The sequence below is a fragment of the Xenopus laevis genome, chromosome 4L, assembly GCF_017654675.1.
Source record: "Xenopus laevis strain J_2021 chromosome 4L, Xenopus_laevis_v10.1, whole genome shotgun sequence".
NCBI lineage: Eukaryota > Metazoa > Chordata > Amphibia > Anura > Pipidae > Xenopus > Xenopus laevis.
The window spans coordinates 154,775,542-154,789,175 of NC_054377.1; the positions used below are offsets into that span (position 1 = coordinate 154,775,542).

Here is a 13,634-nt window from a genome sequence, read left to right on the forward strand (position 1 = left end):
TTTTACACGCAGCCCGCCCACAGGTCCAAAAGGCCCAAAGTGCCGAGCTTCATCGCCTACGGCCACACCACCCTGAAAGCGCCCGATCTCGTCTGATCTCGGAAGCGATCCAGGGCCGGGCTGGTTAGTACCTGGATGGGGAGACCGCCTGGGAATAACGGGTGTCGTAGGCTTTTTAGCCCGTTGCCATTTTTTAACATTTTCCATGTTTTCACTCTTTTTTTTCCACTGCGCGCATGCGTCAGGAAGCCGCAAAGAGCCATTTTTTCAAATTTTTCACCCTTTCATTTTTTTTAACATTTCTGCACTTTATTTTTACACAGCACCGCCCACAGGTCCAAAAGGCCCAAAGTGCCGAGCTTCATCGCCTACGGCCACACCACCCTGAAAGCGCCCGATCTCGTCTGATCTCGGAAGCGATCCAGGGCCGGGCCTGGTTAGTACCTGGATGGGAGACGCCTGGGAATACCGGGTGTCGTAGGCTTTTAGCCGTTGCCATTTTTTTAACATTTTCCATGTTTTCACTCTTTTTTTTCCACTGCGCGCATGCGTCAGGAAGCCGCAAAGAGCCATTTTTCAAATTTTCACCCCTTTCATTTTTTTTAACATTTGCACTTTATTTTTTACACAGCACCGCCCACAGGTCCAAAAAGGCCCAAAGTGCCGACGCTTTCATCGCCTACGGCCACACCACCCTGAAAGCGCCCGATCTCGTCTTGACTCTTCGCAAGCAGCCAGGGCCGGGGAGCTGTGTTGTCTTGATGGGATGACGTCTGGGAATCACTGTTTGTCTAAGATCTGAGGTTGCCATTTTCTTTATAACATTTTCCATGTTCTTCCACTTCTTTTTTTTCCACTGCGCGCATTGCTCAGAAGCCGCACAAGACGCCATTTTTTCAAAATTTTCACCTTTCATTTTTTTTTACTTTTCACTTTATTTTTTACATCTAGCACGCCCCACACGGTCCAAAGGTCCCTAAGTGCAGTTCACACCCTGAAAGCCGCCCGTCTCGTCTGATTCGAAACGTATCCAGGGCTGCCTGTATGTACCTGATAGGGAGACGCTGGGATACGGCGTGTCGTAGCTTTTTAGCGTTGCATTTTTTTTAACACTTTCCGTTCACTTGTGATGGCCCATTCGCCGATGTTGTTTGGTGTGGGCAAGAGTCCGGGGTCTCCACTCTATCAGGGCTCCGGATTATCCACATCGTCAAATCACTCTTTTTTCCACTGCGCGCATGCTCAGAAGCCCAAGAGCCATTTTCAATATTTTCACTTTCATTTTTTTGGTAATCATTTTGCATTTTAGTTTTACAGCATCCCCACTATGTCCAAAGCCTAATAGTTGCCAGCTTCATCGCCTCGGCATCACCCTGAAAAGCGCCTTATTCGAAGCGTCAGGCGACCTGTTGTCCTGGATGAAAGCGCCTGGGGGATACCGGGGTTGTAGGCTTTTTATGTCGTTCCCATTTTTTTTTAACATTGCCATGTTTCCTTTTTTTTTCCACTCGCGCATGCGTCAGAACCGCAAAAGCATTTTCAAATTTTCACCCTTCATTCTTTTTTAAACATTCACATTATCTTTTTACCAGCCACCGACCAGTCAAGCAATGGCGACGCTTCATTCGCCTACTGCACACCACCTGGAAGCGCCATCTGTCGATTTCGTCGACGATCAGGCCCGGGCCTGTTAGTTACCTGGATGAGTGACCGGGTGAATACCGTGGTGTCGTAGGTCTTTTGTAGCCAGTTGCCATTTTTTTACATCTTTCCTTTTCACTCTTTTTTTTCCACTCGCGCATGCGTCAGGAACTCAAAGAGCCATTTTTTTCAAATTTTTCACCCTTTCATTTTACATTTTAGCACTTTAATTTTTAAACAGCACCGCCAAGGTCAAGCCCAAAGTGCGAGACGTCATCGCCTCGCTTTCTAACGACCCTCTTGTTGATCTGAAGCGATCCAGGCCGGCCTGGTTAGACCTGGATGGCAAGACCGCTCGGAAGACGGCTGTGTCAGGCTTTACGCCGTTGCCATTTTTTTTAACTATTTCATGTTTTCACTCTTTTTTCCACTAGGCGGCATGCGTCAGAAGCGCAAGAGCATTTTTTCAATATTTCCCTTTCATTTTTTTTAACATTTTGCCTTTATTTTTTTACACAGCACCGGCCCACAGTCCAAAGGCCCCAGTGCCGATTCATCGACTCGCCACACCACCCTGAAGCCCTGATCCTCGTCTATCTCGGAAGCGATCAGGGCGGCTGGTTATTACCTGCGATCTGTGATACCCCTGATCCCGGGTTGCTGTAGCTTTAGCCGTTTGCCATTTTTTTGACATTTTCCATGTTTCACTCCTTTCTTTTTCATGCGCGCTGCGTCAGAACCGCAAAGAGCCATTTTTTCAAAATTTTCACCCTTTCTAGTTTTTTATACATTTTGACTTTATTTTTTACACAGCTTATGTTAGCCATAAGTGCCATGCTTCATCGCCTACGGCCAACCACCCTGACAAGGCGCCTTGATCTTCGAACAATCCGGGCCGGCTGGTTAGTCCTGGATGGGAGACCGCCTGGGAATACGGTGTCGTAGCGTTTTAGTCCGTGCCTTTTTTTAACATTTTCCATATTTCCTCTTTTTTTCCACTGCGCGCTGCAGTCAGGACCGCAAAGAGCTTTTTTCTTTTACCTTCATTTTTTTTACATTTGGCACCTTTATTTTTACACAGCCCCGCCCACAGTCCAAAGGCCAAGTGCCGCTTCATGCCTACGTCCACACCACGCTGTAGTGCTCTTTGTTATCCGGACAGAATCATGCAAGCCTGCGTTGTCTCCTGATGGGAGACGCCTGTGATACGGTGTCGTAGCTTTTTTAGCCTGTGCGATTTTTTGAAGTGTTTTCATTTTCCTCTTTTTTTTCCACTGCGCGATCGGTCGGAAAGCAAGAGCATTTTCTCAAATTTTCCACCTTTCAGTTTTTTTAACTTTTACTTAGTTTTTAGCGCACGCACAGGTCCAAACGCCCAAAGTGCGAGCTCATCGCTACGGCACACACCCTGAAAGCGCCCATCTTCGTCGATTCGAGCGAATCCAGGCGGGCCTGGAGTACCTGTGATGTGAGACTGCCTAGACTCGGTGTTCGTAGGTATTTGGCCTTCCACTTTCTTTAACATAACAGTTTGCCTTTATTTTTACAAGCACTCCCGGTCCCAAAAGCACAAGTGCGAGCCTTCCCATCGCCTCTACCGCCCACCCTGCAAAGCGCCTCGAATCCTCTGGCAACGCATCCATGCGCTGTTAATTACTCTGGATGGGAGACCCTGGCAATACGGGTGTCGGTGGCTTTTTAGCGTGCATTTTTTACTCTTCTGTTTTCACTCTTTTTTTCCACTACGCGCATGGGTTGCAGGAGCCGCAAGAGCCATTCTTTCAACATTTTCACCCTTTCATTTTTTTTTAACATTTTGCACTTTATTTTTTACCGCCCCCAGTCAAAGTTGCCGAGCTTCTTCGCCTACGCCCACACCTTGAAGGCCGATTCTGTTTATCTCGGAGCATCCAGAGCGGCTGTTATTACTGGATGGGAAGCCGCCTGGGTACGGAGTGTGTAGCTTTTTAAGCCGTACCTTTTTTAACATTTCCTGTTTTCACTTTTTTTTTACTGCCGCATGCGCAGGAAAGCGGCAAGACATTTTTTTCAAAAATTTTCACCCTTTCATTTTTTAACTTTTGACTTATTTTTTTAACAGCACGCCCCAGGCCCAGGCCAAGCCGAGCTTTATCGCCTACGCACACCCCTGAAAATGCCTTATCTGAGCGATCACGCGGCCTGGCTTAGTCTGGATGGAGACCGCCCTGGGAATACCGGTGTGTCGTAGGTTTTTAGCCGTGCCATTTTTTAACATTTTCTTGTTTTCATCTCTTTTTTTTCACTCCGCGCTGCGTCAGAAGCGCAAGGCCATTTTTTCAAATTTTCACCCTTTCATTATTTTTTAATTTTACTTTATTTTTTAACAGCACGCCCAGTCCAAATAAGGCAAGTGCCGGCTTTATCCCTACGCCCACCACCTAAGGTCTATCTCGGAGCATCCGGCCGGGCCTGGTTATACTCTGGATGGGATCGGACCGCCTGGAATCGGTGTAGTAGGCTTTTTAGCCGTTTGCCTTTTTTTACTTTTCCATTGTTTTCACTGTTTTTCCACTCGCGATGCCTAGGAAGCGCAGAGCCATTTTTTCAATTTACCCTTTTCATTTTTAACATTATTGACTTTATTTTTTACCAGCCGCCCAAGGTCCAAAAGGCAAGTGCGAGCTTCATCCGCCTCGCAGACACCCTGAACGCCCATCTCGTCTGATTCGAAGCATCAGGCCTGCCTGTTTATGTCCTGGATGGAGACCGTCCTGGGCAATTACGGTGTCGTGCTTTTACGTTGCCTTTTTTTACATCTTCCATGTTTCCTCTTCTTTTTCCATCTGCGCATGCTTCGAAGCCGCAGATCCATTTTTAAAATTTTCACCCTTCATTTTTTTTTACATTTGCACTTTCTTTTTACACGCCACGCCCACACGGTCAAAAGCCCAAGTGCCGAGCTTCATCCGCCTACCGCACACACCCTGGAAACGCCCGCTCTCGTCCTGATCTCGGCAAGCGTTCCAGGGCCGGCCTTTAGTACTGGATGGGAGAGCCTGATACCGTGTGTATAGGCTTTTTAGCCGTTGCCATTTTTTCTAATTTTCAATGTTTTAACTTTTTTTCCACGTGCTGCGCTTCGTCAGAATGCGCAAAGAGATTTTTTCAAAATTTTCACCCTTTCATTTTTTTTAATTTTCACTTATTTTTTACCGCACGCCCACAGTCCAAGCAAAGTGCGGTTACCTCCGCCCACCCTGAAAGCGCCCATTTCTGATTCTCGGCGATCCAAGGCCGGCCTGCTTGTACTTGATGGGGACCGCTAGATACGGTCGTAGGCCTTCTTTAGCGTTGCCATTTTTTTTACATTTTACTTTATTTTTAACCTAGACCTCCCACGGTCCAGCCCAAAGTGCCGAGTTCACTGGCCTACGGCCACACCACCTGAAAAGCGCCAGCTCCTGTCTGATCTCGGAAGCAGTCCAGGCCGGCTGTTGTACTCTGGATGGCGACCGCCTGGGAATACCGGGTGTCGTGGATTTTAGAGTTGCCATTGTTTTAACTCTTCATTTTTACTCTTTTTTTTCCATCTCGCGATGTCAGGAACGCAAGCCATTTTTCAAATTTTCACTTCTTTTTTAACTTTGACTTTTTTTTTTAACGCAACGCACAGTCCAAAGGCCAGAGTGCCGGCTTCATCGCTACGCCACACCACCTGAAAGCGCCATTCGTCTCATTTCGAGCCGATCAGGCTGGCTGGTTAGTACCTGGCTGGAGGTACCGCTGACGGTGTCTGGCTTATTAGCCCTCCATTTTTAACATTTTCACTTTTTCACTCTTTTTTTCCACGCGCGATGCGTAGTAAGCGCAACAAATTTTTCAAATTTTACCCTCTTCATTTTTTTAAATTTTTACTAGGAGCGATCCAGGGCCGGGCCTGGTTGTACCTGGATGGGAGACCGCCTGGGAAATTACCGGGTGTCGTAGGCTTTTTAGCCGTTGCATTTTTTAACATTTTCCCAATGTTTTCCTCTTTTTTTTTCCACTGCGCATGCGTCAGGAAGCCGCAAAGAGCCATTTTTATTCAAATTTTCACCCTTTCATTTTTTTAACAAATTTTGCAGCTTATTTTTTTACACAGCACCGCCCACAGGTCCAAGGCCAAGTGCCGAGCTTCCATTGCTACGGCCACACCACCCTGAAAGCCGCCCGACTTCTCGTCTGATCTCGGAAGCCGATCAGGCCGGGCCTGGTTAGTACCTGGATGGGAGACGCGCTGGGGACATACCGGGTGTCGTAGGCTTTTTTAGACCGTTGCATTTTTTTTAACATTTTCCATTTTTCACTCTTTTTTTTTCCACTGCGCGCCATGCGTCAGGAAGCCTGCAAGAGAGCATTTTTTTCAAAATTTTCACCTTTCTTTTTTAAACATTTTGCACTTTATTTTTTACACGCAGCCGCCCAGGTCCAAAAGGCCCAAAGTGCCGAGCTTCATAGCCCTATCGGCCACACCACCCTGAAAGCGCGCCGAGTCTCGTCTGATTCGGAAGCGATCCAGTGCGGGCTGGTTAGTACCTGGATGGGGAACCGCCTGGGATACGGTGTCGTAGGCTTTTTAGCCCGTTTGCCATTTTTATACATTTCCATGTTTTCACTCTTTTTTTTTCCACTGCGCGCATGCGTCAGAAGCCGCAAAGACCATTTTTTCAAAAATTTTCACCCTTTTCAAATTTGTTTTTAACCATATTTTGCACTTTATTTTTTAACACAGCACCGGACCCACAGGGTTCAAAAGGCCCAAGTGCCGGAGCTTCGCCCTAGAAATCACTGACGCGATCTGCATCTCGGTAGCGATCCAGGCCGGGCGCTGGTTAGTACCTGGATGGGAGACCGCCTTGGAATCCGGGTGATCGTAGGCTTTTTAGCCGTTTGCATTTTTTTTTAACATTTTCGCATGTTTTCAAACTCTTTTTTTTTCCACTGCGCGCAGCCGTCAGGAAAGCCGCAAGAGCCTTTTTCAAAATTTTTCATCCTTTCATTTTTTTTTAACAAACCTTTTGCCTTTATTTTTTACACAGCACCGCCACAGGTCCAAAAGGCCCAAAAGGATGCCGAGCTTTCATCGCCTACGGCCACACAACCCTGTAAACGCCGATATCTCTGATCTTTCGGAAGCGATCCAGGGGCCGGCCTGGTTATGTAGCTGGATGGGAGACCGCCTGGGAATTACCCGGGTGTCGTAGCTTTTTAGCCGTTTGCCATTTTATTTTTAACATTTCCATGTTTTCACCATCTTTTTTTTTCCACTGGGCGCGATGCGTCAGGAGCCGCAAAGAAGCCATTTTTTTCAACAGTTTTCACCTTTCATTTTTTTTAACATTTTGCAGCTTTATGTTTTTTTTACACAGCAGCCGCCCACAGGTCCAAAAGGCCAATAGTGCCGAGCTTCATCGCCTACGCACAACACCCTGAAGCGCCGATCCTCGTCTGATCTCGGAGCGATCCAGGGCCGGGCTGGTTTAGTACCTGGATGGGAGACCCGCTGGGATCACCAGGGTGTTCGTAGGCTTTTTAGCCGTTGCACATTTTTTTAAACATTTTCATGTTTTCACTCTTTTTTTTCCACTGCGCGCATGCCGTCAGAAGCCGCAAAAGAGCCATTTTTTCAAATTTTCACCTTTCATTTTTTTTTAAAGCATTTCTGGCACTTTATTTTTTACACAGCACCGCCCACAAGGTCCAAAAGGCCCAAAGGTGCCCGAGGCTTCATCGCTACGGCCACACCACCCTGAAAGCGCCCGTCTCGCTGATTCTCGGAAGCGATCCAGGGCGGGCCTGGTTAGTACCTGGATGGGAACCAGCCTGGAAAACCGGTGTCCGTAGGCCTTTTTAGCCGTTTGCCATTTTTTTAACATTTTTCCATGTTTTCACTCTTTTTTTCCACTGCGCGCATGCGTCAAGGAAGCCGCAAAGAGCATTTTTCAAAATTTTCAACCCGTTTCATTTTTTTTTAACATTTTTTGCACTTTATTTTTTAACACAGCACCGCGCCACGGGTCCAAAAGGCCAAGTGCCGAGCTTCATCGCCTAACGGCCACACACCCTGAAAGCGCCCGATCTCGTCTTGATCTCGGAAGCGATCCAGGGCCGGGCCTGGTTAGTACCTGGATGGAGAACCGCGCTGCGGAATTACCGGGTGTCGTAGGCTTTTTAGGCCGTTGCCATTGTTTTACATTTTCCATGTTTTCACTCTTTTTTTTCCACTGCGCGCATTGCGTCAGGAAAGCGCAAAGAGCCATTTTTTCAAAAATTTCAACCCTTTCATTTTTTTTAAACATTTTGCACTTTATTTGTTTACACAGCACCGCCCCAAGGTCCCAAAAGGCCCAAAGTGCCGGCTTCATCGCCTTACGGCCCACACCAAACCTGAAAGCGCCTTGGATTCTCGGAACAGCGATCCAGGCCGGCTGGTTAGTACCTGGATGGGAGACCGCTCTGGGAATACCGGGTGTCGTAGTTTTTTAGCGTTGCATTTTTTTAACATTTTCCATGTTTTCACTCTTTTTTTTTCCACTGCGCGCATGCGTCGGAAGTCCGCAAAGGTCCACATTTTTTCAAAATTTTCACCCTTTCATTTTTACATTTTGCACGCTTTATTTTTTAAACACAGCACCGCCCACAGGTCCAAAAGGCCCAAGTGCCGAGCTTCAGTCGCTAACGCCAACACCCTGAAAGCGCCCGATCTCGTTCTGATCTCGGAAGCGATCAGGGGCCGGGCCTGGTTATACCTGATGGGAGAACGCGCCTCGGAATACCGGGTGTCGTAGGTTGTTAGCCGTTGCCATTTTTTTTTAAACATTTCCTTGTTTTTCACTCTTTTTTTTCCACTGCGCGCATGCGTCAGGAGCGGCAAGACGCCATTTTTTCAAATTTTTCAACCTTTCATTTTTTGGTTTAACATTTTGCTCGACTTTATTTTTTAACACAGCACCGCCCCAGTCCAAAAGGCAAAGTGCCGAGCTTCATCGCCTAGGCCACAACGCACCCTGAAAGCGCGCGATCTCGTCTGATCTCGGAACGATCCCAGGGCCGGGCCTGGTTAGTTACTGGATTGGAGAGACCGCCTGGGAATACCGGGTGTCGTAGGCTTTTTAGCCGTTGCATTTTTTTAACACTTTTCGATGTTTTCACTCTTTTTTTTCCACTGGCGCGGGCATGCGTCAGGAAGCCGCAAAGAGCCAATTTTTTCAAAATTTTCACCTTTCATTTTTTTTAACATTTTGCAACTTTATTTTTTACACAGGCCCGCCCACAGGTCCAAAGGCCCAAAGTGCCGAGCTTCAATCGCCTACGGCCACACCACCCTGAAAGCGCACGATCTCGTCTGATCTCGGAAGCGATCCAGGGCCGAGCTGGTTAGTACCTGGATGGGAGACCGCTGGGAATACTGGGTGTCGTAGGCTTTTTAGCCTTGCCATTTTTTTTAACATTTCCATGTTTTCACTCTTTTTTTTCCTGCGCGCATGCGTCAGTGAAGCGCAAAGGCATTTTTTTCAAAATTTTCACCCTTTCTTTTTTTTTAACATTTTGCACTTTATTTTTTACACTCAGGCACCCGCCACAGGTCCAAAAGGCCCAAAAGTGCCGGAGTTCTTCATCGCCTACGCCACACCACCCTGAAAGCCGCCGATCCTCGTCTGATTCTCGAAAGGATCCAGGGCCGGCCTGGTTAGTACTGGATGGGAAGACCGCCTGGGAAATACCGAGGTGTCGTAGCATTTTAGCCGTTGCCAATTTTTTAACATTTTCCATGTTTCGTCACTCTTTTTTTTCCACTGCCGACGCATGCGTCAGGAGCCGAAAGAGCTCCATTTTTCAAAAATTTTCACCCTTTCATTTTTTTACATCTTTGCACTTATTTTTACATCAGACACCGCCCACAGGTGCAAAAGGCCCAAAGTGACCGAGCTTCATCGCCTACAAGCCACACCACATCTGAAAAGCGCCCGATCCGTGCTATCCGGGAAGCGATCGCAGGGCCGGGCCTGGTATATGGGGAAGACCCCTGGGAATACGGGTTCCGTGGCTTTTTTAGCCTGCAATTTTTTTTAACATTTTTTCCATGTTTTCACTCTTTTTTTTCCACTGCGCGCATGCGTCAGGAAGCCGCAAAGAGCCATTTTTTTCAAAATTTTCACCCTTTCATTTTTTTTTAACATTTTCTGCACTTTATTTTTTAACAGCACCCGCCAAGGTCCAAAAGGCCCAAAGTGCCAAGCTCTGAGCAACCTGAAACGCTCTCGTCTGATCTCGGAAGCGATCCAGGGCCGGGCCTGGTGTTAGTACCCTGGATGGGAGACGCCCTGGGAATAGGGGTGTCGTAGGCTTTTAGGCGTTGCCATTTTTTAAACATTTCCATGTTTTCACTCTTTTTTTCCACTGCGCCATGCGTCAGGAGCCGCCAAAGAGCCATTTTTTCAAATATTTTCAACCCTTCTTTTTTTTAAAATTTTGCACTTTATTTTTTACACAGACGCGCCCAAGGTCCAAAAGGCCAAAGTGCCGAGCTTCATCGCCTAAGGCCACACCACCCTGAAAGCGCCCGATCCTCGTCTGGATCTCGGAAGTCGATCCGGTCCGGGCCTGGTTAGTACCTGGATGGAGACCCGCCTGGGAATATACCGGGTGTCGTAGGCTCTTTTAGCCTTGCCATTTTTTTAAACATTTTCCATGTTTTCACTCTTTTTTTTCACTGCCGGCGCTGCGTCAGGAAGCGGAAAGCAGCATTTTTCAAAATTTTCACCCTTTCAATTTTTTTTTAACATTTTGCACTTTATTTTTACACAGCACCGCCGCACAGGTCCAAAAGGCCCAAAGTGGCGAGCTTCATCGCCTACGGCACAAGCCACCCTGAAAGCGCCCGATTCGTCTGATCTCGAAGCGATCCAGGGTCGGGCCTGGTTAGTACCTGGATGGGAGAACCGCCTGGGAATAACCGGGTGTCGTAGGCTTTTTTAGCCGTTGCCATTTTTTAAACATTTTCCATGTTTTCACTCTTTTTTTTCCAAACTGGCGCATGCGTAGGAAGGCCGCAAAGAGCATTTTTTCAACATTTTCACGCTTTCATTTTTTTAACATTTTGCACTTTTTTTTTACACAGCACCGCCACAGTCCAAAAGCCCAAAGTGGCCGAGCTTCATCGCCTTACGGCCGACACCACCCTGAAAGCGCCCTTGTTATCTCGGAGCGATCCAGGGCCGGCCTGGAGTTAAGTACCTGGAATGGGAGACCGCTGGGAATACCTGGGTGTCGTAGGCTTTTTAGCCGTTGCCATTTTTTTAACATTTTCCATGTTTTTCAACTCTTTTTTTTTCCACTGCGGCGCTATGCGTCAGAAGCCGCAAACGAGCCACTTTTTTTCAAATTTTCACCCTTTATTTTTTTTAACATTTTGCACTTTATTTATTTTACACAGCACGCGCCCACAAGGTCCAAAAAGGCCCAAAAAGGCCATGGCGAGCTTCATCGCTACGGCCAACACCACCCTGAGCGCCCATTCGGATCTCGGAAGCGATCCAGGGCGGGCCTGGTTAGTACCTGGAGGGAGAACCGCCTGGGAATACCGGGTGTCGTAGGCTTTTTTTAGCCGTTGCCATTTTTTTAACATTTTCCATGTTTTCATCTGTTTTTTCCCTAGCGCGCATAGCTCAGGAGCCCAAAGAGCCATATTTCTTAAAATTTCACCCTTTCATTTTTTTTTAACATTTTGCACTTTATTGTTTAGCATCCAGCAACCGCCCAAGGTCAAAGGCCAAAGTGCCGAGCTTCATCGCCTACGAGCCACACCACCTGAAAGCGCCCGATCTCGTCTGATTCTCGGTGAGCGATCCAGGGCCGGCGCTGTTAGTAACCTGGATTGGGAGACCGCCTGGGAATACCGGGTGTCCGTAGGCTTTTTCGCCGTTGCCCATTTTTTTAACATTTTTTCCATGTTTTCACTCTTTTTTTTCCACTGCGCGCATGCGTCAGGAAGCCGCAAAGAGCCATTTTTTCAAAAATTTTCACGCCTTTCATTTTTTTAACACATTTTCCACTATTATTTTTAACAGCACCGCCCACAGAGGTCCAAAAGGCCCAAAGTGCGGGCTTCATCGCCTACGGCCACACCACCTGAAGCGCCCGATCTCGTCTGATCTCGGAAGCGATCAGGCGGGCGCCCTGGTTAGTACCTGGATGTGGAGACCGCCTGGGAATACCGGTGTTCGTAGGCTTTTTTGCGTTGCCATTTTTTTTAACATTTTCCATGTTTTCACTCTTTTTTTTCCCTGCGCGCAATGCGTCAGGAATGCCGCAAAGAGCCTTTTTTTCAAAATTTTCACCCTTTCATTTTTTTTTAACATTTTGCACTTTATTTTTTACACAGCACGCCGCACAGGTCCCAAAAGGCCCAAAGTGCGAGCTTCATCGCCTCGGCCCACACACCCTGAAAGCGCGCCGATCTCGTGCTGATCTCGGAAGCCGATCCAGGGCCGGGCCTGGTTTAGTACCGTGGATGGGAGACCGCCTGGGAATACCGGGGTTGTCCGTAGCTTTTTAGCCGTTGCCATTTTTTAAACATTTTCCATGTTTTCACTCTTTTTTTTCCACTGCGCGCATGCGTAGGAAGCCGTCAAAGAGACATTTTTTCAAAATTTTATCGCCTTTATTTTTTTTAACATTTTAGCCTTTAATTTTTACACAGCACGCCCACAGGTCCAAAAGGCCATATGTGCCGAGCTTCAATCGCCTACGGCCACAATCCAACCTGGAAAGCGCACCCGATCGTCGTCTGTTCGGAAGCGATCCAGGCCGGGCTGGTTAGTACCTGTGGGAGACCGCCTGGGAATACGGTGTCCGTAGGCTTTTTAGCATTGCCATTTTTTTAACCCTTTTTCCATGTTTATTCCACTCTTTTTTTTCCACTGCGGCATGCGTCCAGGAAGGCCGCAAAAGCCATTTTTTCAAAATTTTCACCCTTATCATTTTTTTTAACATTTTGGCACTTTATGTTTTTACACAGCCCGCGCACAGGGTCCAATAAGGCCCAAGTGCCGAGCTTCATCGCTACGGCACACCACCCTGAAAGCGCGCCATCTCGTCTGATCCTCGGAGCGATCCAGGGCCGGGCCTGGTTAGTACCTGGAGGGAGACCGCCGGGAAATACCGGTGTCGGTAAGGCTTGTTAGCCGTTGCCATTTTTTTAAACATTTTCCATGTTTTTTCACTCCTTTTTTCCACTGCGCGATGCGTACAGGAAGCCGCAAGAGCCATTTTTCAAATTTTCACCCTTTCATTTTTTTTTAACATTTTTGCTACTTTAATTTTTTAACACAGCACGCCCAGGTCCAAAAGGCCAAAGTGCCGAGCTTCATCGCCTACGGCCACACCACCCTGAAAGCCCCGATTCTCGTCTGATCTCGGAAGCTATCCAGGGCCGGGCCTGGTTAGTACCTGGATGGGAGACCGCGCCCTGGGGAATACCGGGTTTTTTTTTTCGTAGGCTCTTTTAGCCGTTGCCATTTTTTTATACATTTTCATGTTTTCACTCTTTTTTTTCGCACTGCGCAGCATGCGTCAGGAAGCCGCAAAGAGCATTTTTTCAAATTTTCACGCTTTCATCTTTTTTTTTTTAACATTTTGCACTTATATATTTACACAGCAGCCGCCCACAGGTCCAAAAGGTTCCAAAGTGCCGAGCTTCAATCGCCTAACGGGCCAGCCCACCCTGAAAGCGCCGATCTCGTCTGATCTCGGAAGCGATCCAGGGCCGAGCCTGGTTAGTACCTGGATGGGAGACCGCCTGGATACTCGGTGTCGTAGGCTTTTTAGCCAGTTGCCATTTTTTTTAACATTTCATGTTTTCACTCTTTTTTTTCCACTGGCGCGCATGCGTCAGGAAGCCGCAAGAGCCATTTTTTTCAAAATTTTCACCCATTTTAATTTTTTTTAAACATTTTGCACTTTATTTTTTT

General features: G+C 47.4%; 3 pseudogenes; all 3 read left to right on the top strand.

Annotated features, from left to right (window-relative positions):
• Positions 1-54: 54 nt before the first annotated feature.
• On the top strand, positions 55-173 carry LOC121403422 (annotated as a pseudogene).
• Positions 174-366: 193 nt separating this feature from the next.
• Positions 367-484, top strand: LOC121403409 (annotated as a pseudogene).
• Positions 485-8,969: 8,485 nt separating this feature from the next.
• Positions 8,970-9,086, top strand: LOC121403472 (annotated as a pseudogene).
• The last annotated feature ends 4,548 nt before the right edge of the window (positions 9,087-13,634 follow it).